Below are 22,927 nucleotides of genomic sequence, written 5' to 3'. Positions count from 1 at the left end.
CAACAACCTTGTAAATAAGGCTCCAAAAGTTAGTAGCCTGCAAAAAATAAAAAATGCTAACCTGCTGGGGCTGGCAGAGGAAGGACAGAGAGTTCTGTCCCTCCTGCAGCAGTCTGTGGCATTTTGCTGCTGGGCACAGAGGAGGTGGCGTTCTTTCTTTGGCAGACTACAGGGTTCTATGATATGCTCAGAGTAGGAAGAGAACTCTACATTCCTCCTTAACTCGCCTACTTCTTCACCTGCATGGAATTGCCTACAGCTACCAGGCTAGCGTTTAAATGCAAGGTGTTCTACCACTCCAGCTACTATTTGCACCTGGTTCAGGTTGGTAGATCTTAGAATTCTTAGTTAAAAAAGAAAGGAGAACCTGAAAGCCTGAAGTCTACCTACACCTGTTCTATGGGATGACTTCCTGCATTTCTAGTTTGTATTTTTATTTGTTTTTAAGTAGAGTGTTGCCCACTCCAAGACCAGAAGACAGAGTGAGTTCAATTTAAATAAACAGTTAAGAAAGCTGTGTGCTTACAGTAGTTAAAGTATCAGATCAGCAGTGTGGAGAGACCCAGTCTTCCCACAGCCATATAGCTAGACTAACCTAACTAGTTAGACAAGTCACTATCTTTCAGCCTAATCTACCTCAGAAAAGGCAACCAAAATGATCAAGGGGATGGAACAGCATTTGTTAGTTTAGAGACTCTGTGAGTAAGAGGCGGCATCATAAGAAGTTTACGAAACGATGCACAGCATGGAGAAAGAGGCTTTCCTGCCTCTCTCATAACACCGGAACTTGTGGGCATCCCCTGAAGCTGAATGTTGGGAGATTTGGGGCAGATAAAAGAAAGTACTTCTTCATGCAGTGCATAGCTGAACTATGGAACTCACTGCCACAGGAGGCTGTGATGGCTTTAAAAGAGAATTAGATAAATTGATGATTGAGTGATTTTTGGAACTCAGTTGGAAAGATGATGTGTAAATGCAATCCCATGCCATTGGAAATAAACCTTATATCACATCATAGTCTCAAGTGACCTTCATTCCAAGGAAACCAAACCCAAAGTTTGGAATTCCCGAACTCTCTTCCTCCTGCATACTGAAGACCGACATGAAACACAGGGAGGGATGGCAGACTACAGACTACCATCAGCGCTAGAGTCACTGATAGTTATAGCTGCCTATGACAAAGTGAAACCTGGTGGAAGCTGCACTCTCACCTTATGGGAAAAGAGTGGAAAATCGCAGTGACTACTTTTTATTAGGTACATTTGGAGAGAGTGCCTGAAGAACTATGGATGGAGGCTCGTAACATTATACAAGAGGCAGCAACTAAAACCATCCCAATGAAAAGGAAATGCAAGAAAGCAAAGTGGCTGTCCAACGAGGCCTTACAAATAGCGGGGGAAAGAAGGCAAGCAAAATGCGAGGGAGATAGTAAAAGATACAGGAAATTGAATGCAGATTTTCAAAGAATAGCAAGGAGAGACAAGAAGGCCTTCTTAAACGAGCAATGCAAGGAAATAGAGGAAAACAATAGAATGGGAAGAACCAGAGATCTGTTCAAGAAAATTGGAGATATGAAAGGAACATTTCGTACAAAGATTACCATAATAAAAGACAAAAGTGGAAAGGACCTAACAGAAGCAGAAGACATCAAGAAGAGGTGGCAAGAATACACAGAGGAACTATACCAGAAATAAATGGATGTCTCGTATACCCCAGGTAGTGTGGTTGCTGACCTTGAGCCAGACATCCTGGAGAGTGAAGTCAAATGGGCCTTAGGAAGCATTGCTAATAACAAGGCCAGTGGAAGTGATGATATTCCAGCTGAACTATTTAAAATTTTAAAAGATGATGCTGTTAAGGTACTACACTCAATATGCCAGAAAATTTGGAAAACTCAGCAGTGGCCAGAGGATTGGAGAAAATCAGTCTACATCCCAATCCCAAAGAAGGGAAGTGCCAAAGAATGCTCCAACTACCGCACAATTGCACTCATTTCACACACTAGCAAGGTTATGCTTAAAATTCTACAAGGAAGGCTCAAGCAGTATGTGGACAGAGAACTCCCAGAAGTGCAAGCTGGATTTAGAAGAGGCAGAGGAACCAGAGACCAAATTGCAAACATGCGCTGGATTATGGAGAAAGCTAGAGAGTTCCAGAAAGACATCTACTTCTGCTTCATTGACTATGCAAAAGCCTTTGACTTTGTCGACCACAGCAAACTATGGCAAGTTCTTAAAGAAATGGGAGTGCCTGATCACCTCATCTGTCTCCTGAGAAATCTCTATGTGGGATAAGAAGCTACAGTTAGAACTGGATATGGAACAACTGATTGGTTCAAAATTGGGAAAGGAGTATGGCAAGGCTGTATATTGTCCCCCTGCTTATTTAACTTATATGCAGAATTCATCATGCGAAAGGCTGGGCTGGATGAATCCCAAGCCGGAATTAAGATCGCCGGAAGAAATATCAACAACCTCAGATATGCAGATGACACAACCTTGATGGCAGAAAGTGAGGAGGAATTAAAGAACCTTTTAATGAGGGTGAAAGAGGAGAGCGCAAAATATGGTTTGAAGCTCAACATCAAAAAAACGAGGATCATGGCCACTGGTCCCATCACCTCCTGGCAAATAGAAGGGGAAGAAATGGAGGCAGTGAGAGATTTTACTTTCTTGGGCTCCATGATCACTGCAGATGGTGACAGCAGTCACGAAATTAAAAGACGCCTGCTCCTTGGGAGAAAGGCGATGGCAAACCTAGACAGATTCATTAAAAGCAGAGACATCACCTTACCAACAAAGGTCCGTGTAGTTAAAGCCATGGCTTTCCCAGTAGTGATGTATGGAAGTGAGAGTGGGACCATAAAGAAGGCTGATCGCCGAAGAATTGATGCTTTTTAATTATGGTGCTGGAGGAGACTCTTGACAGTCCCATGGACTGCAAGAAGATCAAATGTATCCATTCTTAAGGAAATCAGCCCTGAGTGCTCACTGGAAGGACAGATCGTGAAGTTGAGGCTCCAATACTTTGGCCACCTCATGAGAAGAGAAGACTCCCTGGAAAAGACCCTGATACTGGGAAAGATGGAGGGCACAAGGAGAAGGGGACGACAGAGGACGAGATGGTTGGACAGTGTTCTCGAAGCTACAAACATGAGTCTGACCAAACTGCGGGAAGTAGTGGAAGTTAGGAGTGCCTGGCGTGCTCTGGTCCATGGGGTCACGAAGAGTCGGACACGACTAAACGACTAAACAACAACAACATTTGGAGACCAAATTGCGGGTGTCTTGATGGCTTGGGTACTGGTGCAGAAATAAATTGGGTTCCCTATTGTTTTCCCTGGGGGAAAAAAGATAAATTGATGAATGATGAGGTTATATACTATCCATACTGGATATGTTCTACCTCCACTGTCAGAGACAATCTGCTTCTGAATGCCAGTTGCTGGGTATCACATGTGGGCAGAGCGCTGTTGCACTTATGTCCTGCTTGCTTCCCCCCGAATGTCAATTCTGCCCTTTAAATCCCAGTAATGTCCTAAAAAATCTGGAACATCTGGCAGCCCTATGCTGGACTACATGTTATTCTGCATTTCTGAATTGCTCCAGCTACTATATAATAAATTTAGTTTCAGTGGCAGGTGTAAAGCCGCTACCAACGAGGATTTTGGAATGTCGAAGAGTTGGATAAGTTGCTATTCTGGCAGCCTTATGAACAGAATCATTGCCCTTGATCCAAACCTATTTAGAAATCTAGCAGCAAATTATATCATAGTTCCATGAAAACAGCCTCCAATTGGGAATGGATAACAGAAAGATATGAGTGAAAGTTATATCTAGAGAAGTTCATGAACTCTGAGAATTAGAGCACTGTCATGCAAAGCTTACTTATTTATAAGATTTCTTACCCATATCACCATAAGGTCCCCAGAGTGTACAATTCTTAGACACATGATTGAGAAGCTAGGCAGTAATTTTTAATGTCTCTCCCTGACAAGAATGGAACACCTGCAGGAAACTCTCAACTCCAACCCAATACAACTGCCATCTAGTGGAAAAAAACATACAGTGGCACTATCCACACATTACCCTTTCGTTAAGAAAAGAATTACATATATCAGCACTATTGAAATATCCTGTAGTTCAGATTTTCAGTCACACATCTCTAAATCTCAAAGGCTTCCAAATAACTCAAGCAATGCAAGTGATAATATGACTAGTAAAATAACTGGCAGAATCTTAGTAACTGAGCTTAGTTTTTCAGGTACCACTTGGTGATGGTACTTTCTCAGGAATAGGAAAATGATGTCAATCGTTTCTGTTAAGTATTCCATATTTTACCCATGCAAAATATGATTTCTGTTTCATTTCCCCCCTTGTTCTAAAAGCTGGAATTTACCAGTCCGATTTCCACCAAATTTGATATTCTCTCTCTCTCTCTCTCTCTCTCTCTCTCTCTCTCTCTCCCATAGCTGTCAACTTTCAGATTTGAAAATAAGGGATCAGCAGCCTCACCTGTCCCGGAGACAGTCTACGGGGTATCTAACAATCCGGGATAGCAGTGGGAAGCAGCGGGAAATGGCGCTGGAATAAGGGAATTTCCCACAAAAAAAGGAAAGGTTGACAGCTGTGCTCTCTCCTGGCTCTAAATGCGGTAGTTCTCACTGAATTGCCAGTTACAGAAATCCTACTTTAGTTTAGTTTGATAATTGGAAAGGTACTTATTCCAGGTCAGGTCATTCTGAAATAAGATTCATATCTAAGTTTTCTCATTAATATAGCATTCTCCTGGCTATTAGTGATGTTGGCCTGTAGCTTAAAAGAGTAATATGTGAGTTGTTCTATCTCAAGATTTTATTTGCTGTCCTTACTGCCCTCTTTGCCTCTCTGCTTGTTTGAAGGAAAAAATGGACTAGTGGTGGTGTGGCAGAAATTCTGCTGCTTTAAATTGAGCTGTATTGTCTATTACATAGACTGTGATACAACCGTTCATTATTAGGCCTTCTAATTCACTCAGTGGTTAGCACTTTCTGGTCATCTCTGGTATTTTGTAAGCTTCAAGTTCTGGATCTCCATGAGTAACAGTTTGGATTTGATGAAATGTATTTTCTGTACTCCACCTAATCCATATCTGTTTGCATTCTCTACTAACCACTGGGGGGCCTGTTGGCACTGTAAAATTTTAATATGTATCTTTGTAAAGGCAGCCTCCTTAACTGGTCCCCCAAACCAGGATGTAGTGGATTTCAGTAGCAGGTCTAGTGGTTGTACTTCTGTTGAGGTGTCATGCAAATATCAACCTAGATAAATGATAGAATAGATGTTATCCACACAGGTATATCTATCCTGCAGACCAATATTGGTTTGATTCCTCATTAATTATAAAAATAATCAAAGAAAGTATTGTTTGCTGAGGTGCTGAGAATACTGGCTTAGCTTTCTCTTACAGAACTATAATTCCCAGAGTGTCCAGTGTGTGTTGGAAGGCATAACAGTGAAATCTACTGAAATTTATAGTGTAGATATGCCCTTCGTTTATGTAGCACATGGTAAGGATTACATTATTACCAAGTGGATTTTGGAGAACAGATGGCCAGCCTGATCCTCAAAATACTTTGCAGCGTCCAGCCTCATTGAAACAAATGGTGCTTGCACCCAGCAGAGCACTCAAACCAATATCGTTAAAATGACACATTCAACGCCTCATCTGCGCAAAGCAGAAAAGGCTTAGCCCACATAAACTTGACACTTCCCTGTCAGTCAGCCAAATGATGACCTCGTATGCATATAGGCTCCTAGTCTCCAAAGGGAGCAATTAATGCAAGGCACAAGGTTCTCCAGATGTGACGGAATTGTTTGTTCCCATGGGCTGTAGCATCACAACATTCTATTGCTTTTACATGCCTAAATATGAATTAAGCTTTAAAGTAGCCTCCAAGCCAAAATAAAAACAGGATTGCTTTTAGTTTTGCAGAAGGATATTTTGTCCAATCTAGTACATAACAGACACTGCCATATTAACAGATACATGCTATGTACTCATGCAGCCTGATCCTATGTGTGTTTACTCAGAAGCCTATGCCACTAATTTCAGTGTGGCTTACTCTCAAGTAAGTGTGCACAGCACACAGCATTGCAGCCTTAGTTATTTTCAGTCCTATATTAACAAACATGAGGGTACTTTAATTCTGTTTACCTTTTGTCTTCTTCTTTCCCCATAGCAGGTGTTAACAGACCTTAATGTATACACGCTTAATGTTTGGCCGCAACACTGTTGTGCAATTTGCTCCCTAGAGAAGCCCACTTGACCACTTCTTTGCTGACCTTTAGCGTGACTTTTTAAAACAGGCTTTTAAAATTCAACCTATTTCTGACTCCATTTTGTGGTTGTATGCTTTCTTGTATTACGGTATTAATTTATGTTAAATTGCATTTTTAAATCATATTTCTTTTTGATTTTTAAAAAATTACAAAAGTACAAGCATATACAATGTGTAACAAAAATTCCCATCTCTTCCCTCTCTCCAAAATATTCCATGTGCATATATTTAGCTCCAAAAATAGGTAAGTAACAGTGAAGTTCATGTGCTGAATTTTGGATAGTTGATTGTTGAGCATTGTTGTCTATTTTTATCTTAACATTTATTTCCAGTGAGAGACCTGAATTGCTGGTGGTTTAATAATTGTACTCTCTCTTCTAATGTACTGAAGTAACATATACCAAGTTTCCTCAAAATCATCTTTGGTTCTCATGGTAAGTTGCAGCTGAAATTTTAGGATGTAAGTGTGTTGCACAAGCAGTGAGAGCCAGTGTAGTGTGCTGATTAAAAGTACTTACACTAGTGAGAACAGGACAAACCCTGCTCTGCCACAGAGCTTACTGTCATGGTCTATTGGAGAAAGCATGAATAGTGCCAGGACAGTTGTTAGAAGGCTGTCCATGTCAGGCAACTGTCCTCCCACAAGTAGCTCCTACACTTTGCAACTTCCTGCCTATTGACATCTGGTAGGCACCTTCACTGTATTTTTTTATCCCTCACTTAAAACATTGTTATGTAGGCAAGTGTGTCTAGACATGTAGAAGTTACATGTGTTTTCTCTCTTTTTAGCTACTGCTGATTTGAATGTTTTTAACTGCTTTTTTATCAAGAATTTTAATCCTTTATTTTTATAAACCTCTTAAGAGGTATTCTTGCAATACAATGGTATGTAAATTTTGCTAAATAAATAATCTTGTCAATACCTAGCAATGCCCTTGCACATTGCCTTGAGTTCATGGGGGGCGGAGAACAGGACAAAATTTTAATAAAATACTGATGATTGATAATACGTTGACTTTTCCACCAATATAAGTTGGAGAAAAGCCTATCATAACCACCCCCCTACTGGGCAGGAACTCATCAGACTTAAACATAGGGAACAGCTTTAGCCTATCCATTCCAAAGATTCTCTCCACTCCCTGCCCCCCCCCAGATAGTGGTTATTCCCTGAGCCCAGCTGATGAAAGACACAGATGTGCTTACAGAGAAGCAGCTCTTGCCGCCTCCCTTGTTCCCCAGAGCCCTTCTCAACCAGCTTGATATCTAAGTGGAAAGGAAGAAAATAGGCTGTCAAGTGAGGTTGCCACCCAAATGATTTTCTGAATTGATTAGCTCCTCTCTCTTTTTGCAACCCCCGCCCCAATCACAGATCCCGAGGCTTGCAAGCAGAGATCCTTGCAGATCTTACAGGCTAAGTAATGACATGGGGTAAGAGAACTCTAGGGAAAACCTAGATGGAACCTTATAGAAAAACGAGACAAAGGAAAAGGCAAAGCAGGGAGGGGGAACAACCCAAAAGGGGCACTAAATAACTGCCAGAAAGGAGCACAGATTGTAACAGTCGGAGACCACCTTGGGGCTGCAGCTGGTTTTGTCTCTCTGACTTAAAGGAGAGGCAAGGCAAGCATGCTGGGAAAAGACTGTAGACTGAAGAGTTAATTAATAAGGGATGGACAAGCAGGCAGAGAAAAGGGAGGCTTAAATCCTCAACTTTTCTGTGGACCAAGCATCCGAATAAAAGATATGCTAAGCAGGAGCCTGTTACTGAAGCTAGTTATGGTCAGCAGTTATTGTGCTATGGCTTGTGCACAGAGCTGATGCAAAATGCCATTTGGAATGGGGAAAAGAAAATCAGCAAATACCAGATATTGAAAGACCCAACTTTCAGAAGACCAGCTTGCATAATATTGCCAGGTCCCTTTGGGCCATAAAATGAAAGCTCTGTAGTGTTTTCTAATTACTACTACTAAGAGCATGTGTGTACAGATTTCATTACAGGCATTGCAACTGTATGGCCAATTTGAGTTTCTACAAGTTTCGCACACTGCCCAACATATCACTCTTCTATGTTCATAGGCAGTATGCTATGGAAAACTAGTTGCAATGAGTTGGGTTGTGTTTAGAGAGCACTGCTGCCTTATGTCCTGCTTGTGGGCTTCCCAAAGGCATCTACAGTGGTAACTAAGGTTAAGTACTTAATTCGTTCTGAAGGTCTGTACTTAACCTGAAACTGTTCTTAACCTGAAGCACCACTTTAGCTAATGGGGCCTCCTGCTGCTGGAGCATGATTTCTGTTCTCATCCTGAAGCAAAGTTCTTAACCTGAAGCAATATTTCTGGGTTAGCGGAGTCTGTAACCTGAAGTGTATGTAACCTGAAGTGTATGTAACCTGAGGTACCACTGTAGTAGGTCACGTAGGAAACAGGATGTTGGATTAGATGGGTCCTTGCTCCAACCTGCCAGGGTTCAACTGATGGTAGGCAGTGCACAGAGTATCTTTTCTAAATAGCCTGTGAAATTGGAGTCTAAGTGTAGGTGGGATTCTTCTTTAATATCCACTGGACCCATATGGTACTTGCATGTTTGTCCCTGAGAAGCAAATAATAGCTTCAGGGGTGGGGGATTTAGAGAAGAAAAACAGCATTTGAAAAAGGGTTAATCACTTCCCCCTCAGCCTCATGACCCCAACCCGATTTGCTCCCTGGTCTCTGCGGCTGCTTTTAAGCTTTTAGAAAAGTGTGGGAGATCTGATTATGGATCTCCTGCCATCTCATCTAGTTGTCCTCTTGCTGATTGCTTGTATGAGTTTTACTTGTTTTTTTGTATTTAAGTCTAAATAAAATTTGCACCTGTGTTTTGTTTTAAGATGCAAATATGTATTGCTGCAGGGAGTAGCATATAAAAGTCATTTACCCTCCTGTGTTTCAGTAAGATAGCTCTGAGGAATCTGAAGCCCTCCATTATTCCCAGCCAGCAAGGCCAGTGGTCAGTGATGATGATGATGATTAACATTTCTATACTGCCCTGAAGATCACAGGCTGGTTTACAACATAAAACACAAAAATGAATATCATAATAAAAAACAACCCCCCCCCAGTTTAAAAGGCCATAGATTGTTTAATTAGCCAAAGACCTGTGAGAAGAGGATTGATTTTGCCTGGCACCTAAAGGCGCCAGGTGACCCTCCTTGGGGAGGGTATTCCACAAGCGGGGAGCCACTGCAGAAAAGGCCCTTTCTTGTGTTGCCAACCTCTTATAGAGGAGGTACATGAAGAAGGGTCCAGGTTGGTTCATATGGGGAAAGTGATGATGGCTGTTGTAGGCAGACAAGATCTGGAGGGTCACAAGTTAGCCATTCCTAAGTATAAGAGAAGGAGATTGTCTATTTAACCTCACTAGGAAGTCCTATTTAATTGTACCCAACACCTACACCCCAAAACAATTAGGAGTAAGCAAGGCCTCTCAAACGCCAGCCTTTGGCAGAATGTACTATATTAATTCCACAGTTATTCAAGTCTGTTGACTAGGATGGCACTCCTAGGATGCTACCTAATAAGCACTAACCATTACCTGCTGAATAACGGTCATCTCCTTTCTGCAATATGATTAACTTCAAGATTAATGGAACGAGGAATAAATGCTTTTTAAATTGGTTCTAAATTGCATGGATTATGAGTTCATTATGCCTCAGATCTAAAAAAACCTCTCACTTCCTTCATCTCCTTTTCAAATTTCAGCCATCCGTTTTGCATATCTGAGTATTATAGAAACATAACTGTATGTTAACCTGGAAGCAGCTTATATCAAAATACATGATACAACTTTGTGTTTCATGTACAGGCCAATTTGTGATTTTAAAAAACATATAAAATAAAAAGGAGGGAGTCTAGTTACATGAGAAAAACACCCAACTGCCTTATAATCTCTACCCAAATACACTTGCAAAAAAAAGGGGGATGGAAAGGGGAAGAAATGTCTTACAACTTCTGACTCAATATGTAGCACTTTCTCTATTTATCCCCCCCCCCCAACCACCAATGTAATGCTCAGTCATTAGTAACTGAAGCTATAGTCTTTCAAAAGAGGCAGCAAGCCTATGCTGGGAACTTATGGCCCATGCATGCCAGTTGGGGTAACATAACAGTAACACCCTTGGAGTGTTACAGGTATTCTTGTACATTACTATATCAAGTTGGCAACTTTAATTTCAGAAAAAATATTCATTATGGTGATGAAGTGTGTGATGATATTTCACTACAGGGATAGCATCACTTGTGGCACAGTCTTTCCAGCTATTCTTTGTGAAGTCACTGCTTAGGTTTCAGGTTACAGTGGTACCTCGGGTTACCCTTCAGCTTACAGACTCTGCTAACCCAGAAATAGTACCTTGGGTTAAGAACTTTGCTTCAGGATGAGAACAGAAATCATGTGGCGGTGGTGCAGCAGCAGTGGGAGGCCCCATTAGCTAAAGTGGTGCTTCAGGTTAAGAACAGTTTCAGGTTAAGAACGGACCTCCGGAATGAATTAAGTACGTAACCAGAGGTACCACTGTTTATAATTCTTTGCTGCCTGCCTTCTGAAGTTACATGGGTGGCAACCAGAGACAGGTCCTTTTCTATAATGACACCATTTCTCTGGAACATAGTCCCAAGATGTTCACTTGGTGCCTATGCTAACATTTAGGTACCTGGTAAAAAACTTGTTTTATTGAATTTTTATTTAATTTAGCTTATTTCTGGGTTTTCCATACTGTTTTTAGAGTTTTGAGTATTTCTTGTTTTAGTATTATTTTGATTTTAAAATAGCATGCCACCTACCGCATTTTAAATGGAGAAAGTACGTATTTTAAATAACTTAGGCACATCTGTTTTCTTGAGCCTGATGGATTTCCTTCTAGAAAGAAATATTGGCATAACTTTCCATTCTTGAATAACCGCCCAGGTGACGTTATGCATTAATACCTATTAAGCAGCATTTTTTGAAACTGTATCTGTTTCTGAATATGGCAACCAGACTGCCATATTTATCAATACACACACAGATAAGCATATTTCATTTGTATTTTAAGATCTACAATGTCTTCCAATTTGTTTTGCAAAATAATTCAAGGTGCTAGTTTGACCTATCAAGTAATAAATTAGCAATGGGAAACCTATGGTTTTCCAGATGCTGCAGCACTAGTTTTCATCAGCCCTGATTACTGGAAATGCAGGATAGGGCTGATGTCATCCCTATAACACCTGGAAACCCACCCTTGTCCCAGTCTGAGACAACAGTATCTGGAAGACTGTTTTCATCCACACAAACCTGCCCAACAGCCAAGATCAGGCATAGGCAAACTTGGCCCTTCAGATGTTTTGGGACTACAACTCCCATCATCCCTGACCACTGGTCCTGTTAGCTAGGGAGGATAGGAGTTGTAGTCTTAAAACATCTGGAGGGCCGAGTTTGCCTATGCCTGGCCAATGTCTTAATCTGAGGCTCTTCTCCCTCCATGACTGGGGTCTTTTCTGTGCATGCACCATAGTTATGGAACATTGGCTTCAGGGACGCTCACCAGGTTCCATTTGTTATATTTTTGGCAGTTTGCTCTCTTTATTTGAGCTTTTGGTGAATAATGATTTGGTTTTTGATTGTACGTACTTATTTACAATTTATTTGAATTGCTTGTGGTTTCTTCTTCTGGTTAACTGCATTTCTGTTTTAATTATTTTATCTGTTAATTGTACTCAGGGTACAAAATGCAGCTTCTGTTGGGACAAAATTTGGATTGCATGGGCACATTTTTTTTATTATTGTACTGTTGCACAGAGTAGCAGATACATGGGATGAGAAGAAAGGAGATGCTAAAAGCTAGCCAACAATGGTGGGAGAGATTATGTGTGTTGCTCTGAGAGTAATGCTGCAGGGAGAAAAAGAAGGAAAACACAGTCTGGGTGAAAGAGAACAGAAAAATCACAATGACACCACTCTACCCTACAGAGAAGAATACAACTGTGCTCTCTGCACAAAATCAAGGGCAGATATTTAGGGTCATTTAATTACTTTCAACAGAAGGTGTGGCGATTTTTAAAAATGCACCCTACAAAGGCAATAGAATTCACTATGTGACCCGCAGACTGCACTGCAAATAACACTGCCCTAGATGACCAGGGTATTAATTTTAGATCTCATGAATTGGAATACAGCATATACACAAAAGAAAGACACCCTACTGTTAACGCTGTAGTTATGGTGGAGCATGAAGGCTGTCATCTATCGAGTCATTGCCTGCAACTATCTCGCGTTTTCCTTTGAGGCCTCCTGTCTGAGTATTTAGACAGGAGGCCTCAAACCCTGTTTATGTGACTTAATAAGATCATAGCAAATTGGTACCTCAAGTTGCTGCACCAGACTGTTCTGCCTCCCAGAGGGGCTGGAGGAAACAATACTAATTTGCATTTATTTCTGTGTTGAAATATATCCAGATACACTGTATCAGGACTGGCCACATAGTTACCAAGCTTAAACTTTGGCTATATATCTTGCCAAACTGCACAAATAATGTGGATCATTTTGAGAGGCATAGGTCGTCTCATAGGCAGGATGGTGGCCTCAGATGGTCCCATGGACACTTGAGAGCCTGTTTGAAGAAGACGGGGGACGTTACTTGCTAGCCAGCTGTCCAAACAGCTCCCTTTTCACTTCTGCTACCACTGTAAGCATCTCACAGGCTTCCCCAGCCATTATTCCCACACTAGCTTTTAATAGTAGTTCTAAAACTGGTCACGGAAAACAAATTGGAGGCACTTTTGCAAAGTGTGAGCATATCCTGGAAGGAAGTAGACAGTGATGGTTAGGCAGGGATAGACAAGAGGAAAGGCAAGGGAGATGCTGGGACAACAGGAGAACAAATAAAAAGTTAGAGATGAGTGAGGGGGGAAGGAAAGTGGGAATAAAACTGAGGAAAGAGTCAATAGGTGTGAGCACTCTTTGCCTATGGAGGTGTGCATGCACTGTAGGTATGCGAAAGGCTAACGGAGAAACGTGCATGGACATGATTTATAATGAGAAAATGCCAAAATTGGGTGTGCAAGCACAGTGTCCCCATTTCCCTCATGCCCCATCTTTCCATGCACCGCAAGCATTCGTTGGTCTCCACTAGTTTACTACTACTACTCACCCACATAACACATACACATTATGGCAAGAGATAAGCCATAATTATTTTGTGGACAGAAGTACAGTAGGTTTGGATATTATTTTCATCAGATAGTTTACTTCTTTAATGCTATGCCACCACCCATTCTCGTCCCCTAGGCCAAGCTCTGATTTACGTTTTCAGAGAAGGATTAATTACACCTTATTGCTTGTTCCCATAGTAGGCTAGTATCATCTTCAAAGGACCATTACAGGGAGAAGGGAGAAGGAGACATGCCCCATAATTTAGTGGCCATCACTTTTAAATTAGAAGGTTAATTGTTAGGGCACTTCAACTTACATTCTAATGCTCAATTCTGTCTGCTAACTGTAAAATAAAACATTACCTTAAATGTAACAAGAGGCTGCAACTGAAATGTATGGATTTTTATATATAAATTAACCAGTTTTGTTTTCCTGTTACTCATCATCTTTTTCCATCAACACAAGAAACGGATAGTGTGTTCTATGAGATCAGATCAGCTGCTGTTCTGTTGCAATGGCCAGACTCACCCAAATCTACAGTTTCTTTCCTGGAAGGATGGGTAAGAAATTAGGAGGAAGGTTAAAGAGCTGGGACAAAGGAAGGCAACATTCATTGTAAATAAACTTACACCTCCAATTATATGTTTACTCAGAAGTAAATTCCAGTTATTTCAATTAGACTTACTCCCAAGAAAATAGAGATAGTATTATATGCAAATGACCAAGGCAAATATATTGTTGAGGGTTGCAGAGTTAAGCAAAGAGATTCCCACGCACCCAGATCAAACTAGCAACATGTAGCCCAACATAGTGCCACTATTAATTGTTTGCTTGGTTAACAAGACCTGGATTTCCTGCAACTCCTTCATTACAAAGAAGACTATTCCAGGAAGAGTCTGGAGATGATTAAACAGATTAGTCACTACTCTTCCCCATGGAACCAGAGCTGAGTCCCTTTTCACCATGAATCAGACAAACACAATCCACCCAAAATCCCTCTAAGCTTCCCACTTTTAATTTATACCTACAGCTTTACTACTAATACTCACAAAACCATTTTCTACTTTGGAGCCTGATTTGTAACAGTTACAAAAAGACATTTCCTAGATTTTATTTGCTACATCAGCACAAAACCTCAGCCACAGAAGCACTTCTGCTGGTTGTTTTTTATTATTAAAGTTTTTTTTATTTTCAGTGTATAAACACAATTAGAAACACTTCTGTTAATACTTCTCTTTTCAAAAGGAAATAGTAAACTCAAGTGGGACCTTCAACAAAACATCATAGTGCAGCGTGCTCCTGTTTAGGTTTTTAGGCAGCCACACCCTCTTCCACAGTACTCCACTGTGTCTCTCCCATTATCCACTCCCACCCACAACAACAGTCTGTCTTTTTTTAAATAACATTTTATTGATTTTCCAAAAATAACAAAAATAAACAACAATGCAAAAACAAAACAAATTGACTTCCCTCTAATCCCTTCCTTGGTTCTATTATTTATCAAGATACTGCATGTCCATTGTTAAATTTGTAACATACCGGTATTTAAATCACCTATTATCAATTCATAATAAAATTACAAGTAATCTTAAAACCCTGCTAATGTATTAACCTGTGTACATTGCTTCTGTATACTGTATATACAATAAACATCTTCCATTTTTCCTTAAATCCATTGTCACCTCTTCCTCTTAATTTCATCATCAATTTTGCCATTTCAGCATATTCCATTAGTTTAACTTGCCGGTCTTCTTTAGTTGGGACACCTTCTTCTTTCCAATATTGTGCTAATAAAGTCCGTGCAGCCGTTGTTGCATACATAAACAAATTAACCAACAACAGTCTGTCAATCTTCCATGGCCACTGAGCATGCTTAGTCTTTATTGAGAGGAGCCTAGAACACTGTCTAGCCTTGTTGTGCTCTTTGAGTTTCAGTTGATAAGGCTTGGGGATGTGGACAAGGTACTTGGTTCAGAATGGGCGACCACCTGGGACCATGAACCTTGACCCTCATAACTGATAAAAACTAGCTGGGGACGGACAGTTGGGCTAGGGAGCTGATTAATGCTTCCTCGTGATAATGGGTGGTTCCTGCCTACTTAAAGGTGGTGGTGGTAAGACACTGCTTTGGAAAACCTCCCTGGATTCAGAAAATCTAATGAATTACTGATTGATTGATAATCTTTCCTTACTAGGGAATGTGTTTTGAGTGGATAGTTGTGGGCTAGATCCAGGCTCTTGGTTGAAACTAATTTTTCTAGATCCAGTTCAATCAGGGCTTAGGCCTAGTTTTGGCATCGAAACTGCCTTGGAAACTTCTATTTTACATCTGCAGGTGTGGCAGTAGATGTGGAAGATGAGTGTCTTGTCTTTGTAAAGAACTGGATGAGAGCCAATAAACTGAAGATTAATCCAGCAAGACTGAGACACTGTTACTAGCTGGTTCCCTAGACTGGGTGGATGGGCTGTGGCCTACTCCCCCTGAAGTATCATGTATACAGCTTGACAGTACTTCTGGATCCAGTACTGTTGATTGAGGCTGAAGTAGCCTCAGTGGCATGAAGTGCTTTCAATCAGCTTTGACTGGTGGCTCAACTGCACCCTTGTATGGATAACCAAACTTCTGTTGTCTATGCTCCGCTGACCTCTAGGTTGGATTACTGCAATGTGTTATACATGGGGCTGTCACTGAAAACAGATTGGAAACCTCAGCTAGTGCAGAATTCTGCAGCCAGATTGTTGACCAGGGCAGGGTGCTCTGAACATGTAACTGCAATTCTGGCACCATTTGCACTTACCTCCAATTAGTTTCCAGCTTCAATTCAGAGTGCTAGCTTTGACCCATAAAGCCCAACACAGCTCAGGACCCCAATACTTCAAGAACCACCTCTCCCTATACGAAAAGACCCAAACCATGAAATTATCACCTGAGGTCTTCCCTGTGTGCCCCATTCACAAGTGGTTAGGAGGGTAGCAACATGAATAATAGACCCTTACAGGCTTCCCTCTTGTGGAATACTTTCCCCAGGGAGGCTTATGTGGGACCATCTATTTTTAGGAGCCAGGCAATAACTTGCATTCTCACCCAGGGCTTTGAGCCATGGATCTGAAGTCCTACAGAGAGGAAGTCAAAAACTAGTAACAGAGGAATACCAGTAAATGCTCCCAAAATACACTTAAAATACAGTTTGCTATTACTGTAGATAGTGCCTGGCGTGTTCTGGTTCATGGGGTCATGAAGAGTTAGACACGACTAAATGACTACAAGTTACTGTAGATGATGAGAGATGGTCCAGTATGATCACAGAAATCGATCTGTAAAACAAGATATTGTGAATTTTACTTCTGACAGGAATTTACTAGGTGACTTCAGGCAAGCAACTTGCTCTGCCTCAGCCTCCACCCCAGCACCAAATTGCAGCTGGAAAGCTAATGAAACTAACCTACCTTTCAGACTGAAATAAGGATTACCAGATAATTTAGGGTGAAATGCTTTTAATGCAGTACTCTTAAGGCTGCAATCCTAGGTAGACGTTACTGATGAGCAAGTCTTGTTAAAGCAATAGGATTTATTTTCAAGTAGGCATGCATAGGATTGCACCACGCATTACTGCCAGGAGAGCTTACCTACACTCCAAAGATATTGAGATTTGTCATATAAACCATCATTCCCTTGTCTTTAGTCTCCTCCTGTGCACTTTGCTTACTATAGTTGGAGCTGGTTTAATCCAGCACAGGCTGATACAATACTCAAGAGAGCAGCTGCCTCCCATTGCAGAGCTGAATGTCAGTCAGTGTTTCTCCAAATAGGGACATGATCATTTCAGCCTGACATTTTGTGTGCATGTGAATCAGCTCTCTCAGGCTGGGTTTTTTAAAAAAGCAAATCATAATTGGGGAAAAACAACAATGGTTACAGGTAAATAATAGCCAGCCCCCCCTGCATATATTGAAGTGGACACTTTGAGAAGAGAGCAGAATTGCTGGATCTCTATTGGAGGTGTAACATTTATAAGTCAGCCAGACTTGAGTCTCAGGAATGCTGTCATTTACTCTTATGTTACAGCTCAGTACGCATAGTAGTGTTTATCCACAGCAGTATAGCAGCCCTTGTAATTCCCACCATACTAGGAACACTATAACGATGGATGGTAGGTCTGCTAATTTAGAATCCCTTTGCTGCCAGCTGCCAGGACCACATGATTCAAAGAAAAGTGCATAAAACCCTAGAATGGACAATTACCAAAGAACCTGCACAAAAAGGGAAGTTGCTCTCTAATCCCCACATCAGTAAGTTGTTATTCTCTGCCTTAAAGCAGGAGGATTTTTATATCCCTTAGAAAAAAACGTTTTTCATCCCATCTAATGTAGCCACAGATGGCCTCAATAGCCATATAAATGTCTGCTCCTTTTTTCAAACCTACTAAACTCTTGGCCTTAGCAATATCTTAGGATAATGAATTCCACATGTTAATTGTGCACTGTGTGAAGTATTTCCTTTTATCATTTTAAATTTGTTGCCTTTCAATAGCAGTAGATGGCCTCTTAATCCTGTGTTATGAGAAGGGGTAAACAAGAGCTCCTGTCTCACTTGTACACATCATTTTTTATTTTAAATGTTACTGCCAAAATTGTATTTCCCAGTTCATTCCATCTCCGCATGATATCCAACATACTATTTCTCTGGCATTTGCAAAGCTTGATAGTATAAGATACTGATTCCTCTGTCAAGCCAAAACTTTCTTCTACAGAACCTCACCTGTTGTAGGTGCCAACATTACTGAGCCACAAAAGTAGTGACCATTAAGAAGAAAAACATCTATGGGCATGATCCAGTCAAAATTTAAGCATTTTTATTTCACTGGGTGTTATGTGCTTAAATTGTTAACTGAAGTCAATAAGTGCTTAAATTTGGTGGATAATGACGTTCTATTTGTTAAACACTATAGAAGACAGTTCAAAATGTTTACTTCTGATCATCACTTATTGTACAATACAATAACATGAAGAAGGGAAGCAGCAGCAAGGGAAGATTGCTTCCACCAGGGGCTGAGCAAGATCCAGCTGCTTAGGTTCACTTCCTTGCCCCAAAAGGCCTGTTGCTAGCTCAGCAACACTCACTAGTCTCTGAGGACCTTAGTGGGAGCTGTTACCTGGCAACTGCCAGCAAGGGAAGGCTGCTTCCATCACAGGATGAAACAAGTTCCAGCTTCTCAGCCCCACTCCTTTGCCACAGAGAACTTTGGTGGGAGCCAGTGCCTAGAATGATTCAAGGATGATGGCAGAAAATGCCACCTAAAAAAATCCTGGTTCTTTTTGGACACCATGCAATCAGTGTTAGAAACAGATATGAAAGCTAGGAGCTAAATGGCACTTTAAACCTAGGTTATGGGCACAACAATGGAATGTCTAGGCACACTTTTTTTAACAACAGGAATGAAAATGAATGAACTGCAGCTAAAATATTATGCTTATTTTTCACATGGACTAGTTCTTCCCTTGCCCACCCCCCTAATATTCTTAAGAGGGTCTCTTGTACAGTTTTCAGAGAGTAGCTGGAAGGGAAGAGGGCAGAAAAAGGTCCTCCTTTCCTTCCACTCTGAAGTTTTAATCTGAAATCTTAGGCACAGTACTACGCCCAGAATTCAGAAATTCCCTATCGCAAAATGCGCCTAGAACAATGGAAGTTTCAAACACTGCATTGAATTCTAGTTCCTGTACTGTATCTGAATGCAATTTTATTTTGTGAATATTTTGTAATATTGTTTTAAGAACCACTTATGGCAATAAAGTTGTAGATAGGTAGCCGTGTTGGTCTGCCATAGTCAAAATAAAAAAAATTCCTTCCAGTAGCACCTTAAAGACCAACTAAGTTAGTTCTTGGTATGAGCTTTCGTGTGCATGCACACTTCTTCAGATACACTGAAACAGAAGTTGCCAGATCCTTCTATATAGTGAGAAGGTGGGGAGGGGTATTACTCAGAAGGGTGGTGGGAATGGGAGATAGGCAGATAGCTGAGATGAGCCTGTTGACAACTCTTAACGACTGTAATAGGTCTTACAGGAAAAGGCAAGGGGTGAGGTGGTGAGAAATGGCTTAGTCATGTATAGTGAGATAAGAATCCAATGTCTTTGTTCAAACCAGGTCTCTCCATGGTTTTAAGTTTGGTAATGAGTTGTAATTCAGCAGCTTCTCTTTCCAGTCTATTTCTGAAATTCCTTTGTAGTAAAACAGCTACTTTGAGATCTTGTATAGAATGTCCTGGGAGATTGAAGTGTTCTCCTACTGGTTTCTCTGTTTTGTGATTCTTGATGTCAGATTTATGTCCGTTTATTCTTTGGCGTAAGGTTTGGCCTGTTTGTCCAATATAGAGAGCTGAAGGACACTGTTGGCATTTGATGGCATACACAATGTTAGACGATGAGCAATTAAATAGTCCCGAGATGGTATGTGTGATGTTGTTGGGGCCAGTAATGGTGTTGTCCGGGTGTATGTGGCAGCAAAGTTGGCATCTGGGTTTATTGCAGGCTCTGGTGCCAGTGTCCGTGTTAAGTCTGGTTGTAGTATTATTGTGGGTTAGGAGTTGTTTAAGATTGGGTGGCTGTCTGTAGGCAATGAAAGGTCTTCCTCCCAGAGCTTGAGAAAGAGAACTGTCATTGTCCAGGAGAGGTTGTAGATCTCTGATGATGCGTTGTACTGTTTTAACTTGGGAGCTGTATGTGATGACTAGAGGTGTTCTGTTATTTTCTTTTTTGGGTCTGTCTTGCAGCAAGTTCTCTCTGGGTATCAGTCTGGCTCTGTTGATCTGTTGTCTAACTTCATCTGCTGGGTATTTTAGTTCTGAGGTTTGCTGTAGATCTCTTAGGTGAGAGTCTCTGTCTGTAGAATTGGAACAGATGCGGCTGTAACGTAGTGCCTGGCTATATACAATGGACTGTTTGGTATGTTTGGGATGGTAGCTAGAGGCATGTAGATATGTTTGTCGGTCAGTTGGTTTGCGGTATAAGGTGGTGTCTATGTGCCCATCCTGTATTTTTATAGTAGTGTCCAAAAAATGTATTTCTTGCATAGATTGATTCATTGTAAGGTTGATTGTGGGGTGAAAATCATTAAATTTCTGGTGAAAGGTGTCCAGGGTCTGTTGACCATGTGTCCAGATGATTAAAATATCGTCAATGTATCGCAGGTACAAGAGAGGTTTGAGTGGGTAGGAGTTCAGGAAACGTTGTTCTAAATCTGCCATGAAGATGTTGGCATACTGTGGGGCCATGCGGGTGCCCATTGCTGTGCCGCTGATCTGAAGGAACAGGTCATCACCGAATTTGAAGTTAAGTTGGTGTATGAAATAAGGGGCAATTATGCCCCAAGGAACAATATTGTTCTGAAGTAAAGGACACTTAGAACACACAGTTTCTATGGCAAATGAGGTAGCATATGCAATGAGCTACAATTTCACGTTTCCTTTTTTTTATAAAGACATACAAAAAAAAGACAATGTAAGCTGGCACTGGGGGAGACTGAGGACCATTTTAAAGCAGACCTTTTTTTTTGTTCTTTTGTACTCTAAGGTTTGGGGTGTCTGTTCTTTTTGTTTTTTTATAGGAGAGGAATGAAATGTCTTATTCAAAACAACAGCTAACACTTAAATTGAAAAAGGTGTCAACAGTGTAAAATTATTATTGAGCACAAAAGCTAGTCTAGCTCTTTTGTAACAAGTGGTACTTTCTCAAGCAATATAACCTTCTCTGTCTTTATGGAGGGATCAGTATCTGCTTTGGATTGTTATAGCACTGAATTCATTTTCTGCACAGATTTGTTTTCTAAAATTCCAATTCATATTTTCTTTATTCACACTGCTTTCAGCAATGCCAGGGGTGTGTGTGTACAGTTAGGTTTGAGGATTTGTTGGTTGTTCAAAACGGTTATAAATATATCTAGCTGAGCAGCTGCCTGAGATCTAGATGCAGATGTTCAATGGAGAAACAGACATACTTTTTTCTGGATTGTCAGTAATTTAAGTTTTTAAAGTAAACTACAAATACTGTACAAGTTTTGAAGCAACAACTGAAAACTCCTAAAATTCTAGAAACTCAAAGATTTGTTTATAGTTTATTTTCCACTTGATAACACATTCTGGCTGAAAAACAGCTGCTAGTTTACAACGAATTATTATTACTTCCTGATGGAGGAGTGTAAATAGCTTTCAGGAGAGAAACATTCATTAACTGAGGCTGCTAGTTTGAAGTAGGAAGCATCAACGCAGCATCTCCACAAAGAATGCAGAGCTCAGACTCTTCCGCAAACAAAACATAAAAACACAGTGAAACTTTATTTCTTATATCTGATGAAGTGGCTTGTAGTCCGCAAACACTAAATTACGCCACAAGAAATTTGTTCGTTTCAAAGTATACAAGAACTGTTTTCACGTTTGAAAGCTGAGTGATACAATCCAAATCGTTCACTTAACAAGCGGGTTTTAAGCACTCCCAATTCTGTTCTGGATTTTTTCAAAAAAAGGTGTGCTTAGTTCCCATTTAGGGCTCTGTAAATCCCAAGATTTCATGTAACTACAGCAGAGAAATTTATAATCCTAGAGTTCTGTATTCGAAATCACCAAAAATGGGTTATAAACCACAAGCACGTTTTGAAGTTGGGGAAACGGAACACTCTCCCCTATAACTACTTCCCCCAATTGAAAGTACAACAGTGAGGAATACTAAATCAATCCTGTATATGAACGGCAAGTTTGCCAAAACTGCAATAAACACACCATTTATTCCTTGCAGTACAGTATTTGTCAGAAATCTCCGCCTCCAAGCAGAGAGAAGGAAACCCTTGGATCAAATACGCCCAGCAAGACGTTCCTTTTAGCCACGCAAAGACTTGCGCACTACCAGTTACCACATGCGCGCCGAGGCTTAAAATCCTATACACAATCTGGGAAATAAAACCGCTTGAAGCCTAAGCAATTTACTTCTGTAGCACAGGCTGCGCAGCAGGGTCATTTTTAACCCTTTTATAATTTCACGTTTCGTTCGTCTAAAAATCAGAGATGAACAATAACCAAGTAAAAAACAAAACAAAAGGAAGCGAAGAATGGCATCACAACCACTGAGTAACAGGATCGCTGAGCCTCCAAGTTACAAAAAGACCTCAAGGCATAATTTGCGAAGGCTAAAAATCTTCACAGAAAGAAGCCCTAAATATATATATATATCTCACGGAATCCGAGAAATAAAAATAAAATAAAAACTCCACTAACTGAATTCCTGACTCAAAATCCTCTGAGAATGCAAAAAAGCAGGCCTCCCTCCCTCCTACAGCAATGACCCACCGGGTAAGCGGCTCTGAACTACTGCGGTGCTCAGAACTTAACTAAATTTCGAAGAGAGAAAACTCCGACTCCGCCAACCTCCTTCGCCTACAAAAAGAGAGCCCCCCTT

General features: G+C 40.8%; 1 long non-coding RNA gene across 1 annotated transcript; it reads right to left on the bottom strand.

Moving 5' to 3' along the window:
• Positions 1 to 7,123: 7,123 nt before the first annotated feature.
• Positions 7,124 to 22,897, bottom strand: LOC308595890. Its single transcript, XR_014012184.1, has 4 exons — positions 22,819 to 22,897; positions 16,682 to 16,798; positions 13,846 to 14,031; positions 7,124 to 7,582 (listed from the first exon to the last, which is right to left on the bottom strand). It is a non-coding gene; the product is annotated as an uncharacterized lncRNA (long non-coding RNA).
• Positions 22,898 to 22,927: the final 30 nt, after the last annotated feature.

The sequence above is a fragment of the Podarcis bocagei genome, assembly GCF_964188305.1.
Source record: "Podarcis bocagei genome assembly, chromosome: 10".
Classification (NCBI taxonomy): Eukaryota; Metazoa; Chordata; class Lepidosauria; order Squamata; family Lacertidae; genus Podarcis; species Podarcis bocagei.
This window is presented reverse-complemented; position numbering and strand designations above follow the sequence as displayed.